Source organism: Nilaparvata lugens, chromosome 11 (genome assembly GCF_014356525.2).
Source record: "Nilaparvata lugens isolate BPH chromosome 11, ASM1435652v1, whole genome shotgun sequence".
NCBI classification, from domain to species: Eukaryota; Metazoa; Arthropoda; class Insecta; order Hemiptera; family Delphacidae; genus Nilaparvata; species Nilaparvata lugens.
In genome coordinates this window covers 5,538,012-5,542,411 of record NC_052514.1, presented here as the reverse complement: position 1 = coordinate 5,542,411, position 4,400 = coordinate 5,538,012, and positions in this window count along the sequence as shown.

Here is a 4,400-nt window from a genome sequence, read left to right as displayed (position 1 = left end):
TAGGGCAAGTAAGTAAAATGCGCAGTAGCACTCTGACAACAAATAATGATTACAGTATATCTGGTGTAAACCCAGCAGACACTGAGTCATATAGTTGACAGAGCTATATATGTAGCTCAAATTTTATATAGTTCTGCTATATTGCTCTCCAGCTATATAGTGTAAACGTATAGCTTAACATTGATTGAGCTATAGTGGTATAGATGGATATGGAATCATCGTGAAAGTAACTGTTAAAGTACTCAAAATCACTATGATTCTCCAAAATAGTTATTTGTTCAACTAGTGCGCAAAGTGACAGTTTGCTGCACCGAAAGAAACGTTTACGCCCGAGCCGTAGGCGAGGTTTCTTGAGTGCAGCAGAGGAACTTTGCGCACGTATTTCACATTAAATTTTTCCTTCAGTTACCATTGAATATGAAAAGTGGTTGATTATGGGTAAAATGATGGCTGAAATCAATCAATGTTTGTCTACATAATTTTGTTATTAATAACAACTGTCATTTATTTAAACTTCATAATCCAATTGAAATATATAATAATCCATAATTTATTCAAATTAAAATTAAATTAATCCAATTAATTTGAAAAATTTGAATAAGTTTGAGTAAATCTTAATTTCTTAATAATTTTTCAACCAATTATGAATGAAAATAGTTATTTGTGCAACTAGTGTGCAAAGTGACAGTTTGCTGCACCGAAAGAAACGTTTACGCCCGAGCCGTAGGCGATGGCTGAATATGAAAGTGGGTAAAGTGGGGAAAAGTGGGTATACCATTGAATATGAAAGTGGGTAATTATGGGTAAAATTGCCTGAAATGCATCAAATGTTTTTCTGTGTAATTTTATTATTGATAAAACCTTAATCCTAAAATCCTAAAGTCCTTGTTGTCCTTGGTTATAATATATAATGAATAATAATTAGCGGATTGTGCTTTGTTGCACCTCTGCTCACTATAGCAGCCCAGTCACTGTTACCAACTTCATTTTGATTTTGCTGCACTGTTGCTCCATATAACCTACTAAGTATTTTGCGTTGCCATGTTGCAATCTGGAGTGCAGAATAGTTATTTGTGCATTGTAAGCGTGAATTTACTCGCCTCACATACGTAGAGAGATTTGCCAAATCATGTAGTGTGTATCTAAATGCCACACGTTGGGCCGGCAAATCATGTGGTGCGTTTTTTTAACGGCTTCACACATGTAGAGTGAATCTTGTACTGAATCAATGGTGTAGAGGCTATAAATTTTGTAACTGCGTGCGTGGACGCTAAGTGTACACCAGACTGATTGATTCACTACAAGATTCAATACAATTGTCGGAATCGCGGGAGGCCTAAACGCTCGCTCACCCTTGATTCTTCTAATGACAGATTGTATGTGATGAAATTTTTATAAGCAGTGTAGCGATCGCTAACACTGAATACGGATACCTTAAAATTATTACCTGTGAAGAATGAGCATATAAAATCATACAGGTCGAGCAAAAATCCCGATGTAGATAATTTACGGGACTGCGTCTCTAATAAGTTCTGAAGGATTAAAATACGGTATTTGGACCAAATATCGTTCAGAATATACTTCGAGAACAGAGTCTTGTCGGGTTTTAAGCTCTATTGTAGGAATTTATATGATCTCTGGCTGCATCTGCTGTACAATGATGTGTTCGCTCCTAAGTCGAGGTTGGTAACAGATAAAAGCTGATATATGAGCAGGTAAGGACAAAGAATAAATATCTCGATCTGACCCCACTCGCTACATCCACTTAGACCTGTTCCAATATCCAGCTTAATTCAATTATTCCAATGATCGTATTCGATCGGTTCTTGATGATATAGAACGTATCAGACACAATAATTGACAGGCTTAAGAAATAATCGAACTCAGAAAACGAATTAACAAAACTGAAATATATTATAATAAAATATATGATCATACAGTGCAGATTCAGAATTTGATTTACAGGTTGATAATAATTTAGCATTAACAAAAGAGTTAAAAATTTTCTTGTGCTTGCATGATACCATGCGTGATTCGACAGAATTTTACAATTGATAAAATTTAACAGTTTTGAAAAAATAGTGAAAAATGAATTATAAAATATTTTTAAAATGCTCGGGGTCGTGGTTCTGGCAGCGGAGGATAGCTAATCAACTACAAGTTCGTATAAATTAATATTGAACAAATTCTAGGCTCTTAAATGCTAAGCGCTTGTCGGCGTGGCCAATAATTTAACGAAGAAAATTTATGTTTCTGCACTGAAATATTTTCGAAGCGTAGATTGGGGCCCCTTTAAACTTATAACTCACGTGAAATTCCTTGGCGGTCGTGGTTTTCTTCTTTAGATCAAAATCGTTTGATCGGCAGCAATCCAGGCTTCGGTTTCAGCACGTGGGGAATTTTAATTTAATATTTCCTTCACCAAATTAATTAAGGGATAATTTACTTTAAACTTTTAATTTATCGACTGATGAATATAAATTTACAAATAACAAATAGATTGGCCTAAAATATTGGCTCACAAATAAAACATATAAAATCGAACGAAAATTTTACAAATAGGTCTTGGTAACTATAAAGAGATCTGAACGGTGAGGATTTCAAAGGGAAGTGCTGTCTTTTCTCTAAGCTTCTTGGCTAGACCTTTCTTCTGAGAATCTCGATGTAATAATTTGCATGAAAATTTGCCATTGGTAGAACGATTGTGACGTAGACGTGACGTCAGTGGCAGGCAGTAGAATATAATTCCTTTAATTACAATAATAATTCAATTTATGTAATTCTTAAAACTGCTTAATCTTCTAGACATAGTTCCTCTCATACAATGTACATGTGCTAGCGTATATGATAAGGCAGGTTTGTTGTCTGATAGTAGATTAACATGTGTTGCTTTCAAACGATCACCTTTTTGGTGCTATTTCTATGCACTATGATTGGCTTAGGCTTGCCAAAGAGATTTAATTACCATGTGGTTCAGTTGAATTAATCATTAATAAATTAATATTCTTATACAATTTTTATTATGTCTGAGACTGTTATAATTAATTTCTGCAGTTTTTATCAATAATATACTGTTCATGCTATGACCTAGTTAGTTACAATAAGACCTGACATATAATATAATTTCTTAAGTAATAAATAATTTCAACGATAATACATACATTTTATTTTTTTATTTGAATTCTTGGTCCTTTATTGATAGTTTTATAATTTTTAGAAATGGTATTATATCTTGCGTGAAGCCAGCATGACATTTGACAATACTTTGAATCAGTCAGCTGCGTTCGAACTGTTTTAAAAACATCTGATCGATAGTAAACAAAGTGTAACCTCAAATTCAATGAGCAGTTCGTAAATAATTCGTGCTTTATTTGCAGAATAATTATAATTTTATTGAATAATTTTTCTAGAAAATATTCGGTACAGAACGGTACTCTTATCTAATATACAGTTACTGATAAGTAAGCTTTATCGCTCAGTCGCTAACTATTCCTTTAGCAAATTCTTTCATTTTAAAAGGTAATCACAATTTTTCTCTCTTCTCATGAGGTCTATTTAAAAAATTCATCACACAAAGCCCCCAGGATATTTTAAATAGGTAATTGGGAGACGAGTCGAAACAATGATTATTTGAAAAATCCGATATTGTGATGAATACACCATTTCATCTCCTTACTTTTACGAAAACTCCACACTTAACACTAAAAACGATATATCGTGCACTTTTGGCTACGAAAATAAATAATTGATTGTTCCTTCCATTGGATGCAATCGAAATACAATAATTAATGAGGTCTCTTTGGATCCTTCATTAACAACTCCACAACTTCCATTCACGGGTGGCTTATGAGCAGACCCATAACTATAACAAATATACAAAATTCAACATATTACCTCTTAGGATTCGAACAGTATTGGCAACAAATATAGATTTTCATCATTTTTCATGGTTATTACAGGTTTCGACTCTTTGTTCTGGCTTTTACATAAATTGGGTGAGAGTGTGATTTAACTTCGGTGACTTGACAATGTCTACCGTTTGACTCGAGCAATTCCTTTTTTACACTTAGTACCTTGTGTACAAACAGGGTTACACTTGAAATGGTTTTTTTTTTATTTTTATCAATGCTGGTTATAAATATTATGCTTTCAAGATTATATTCATCAATTTGAATTACAATTCATGATCTTTGATGCAACAATAATAAATTTCACATTTTAAGGTAAGAATTTCATTTTCTTTGGAGTTTTTTAGAGATACATTTATATGACATAGAACATGCGCATTTCGTGCAATTTACATATATATATTTTTGGTTGCGTTTTTTACTTATAATTTCACATTAAATAATAGGTTACAATAATTAATAACGATATTGCTTTGATTCCATTAACATTGA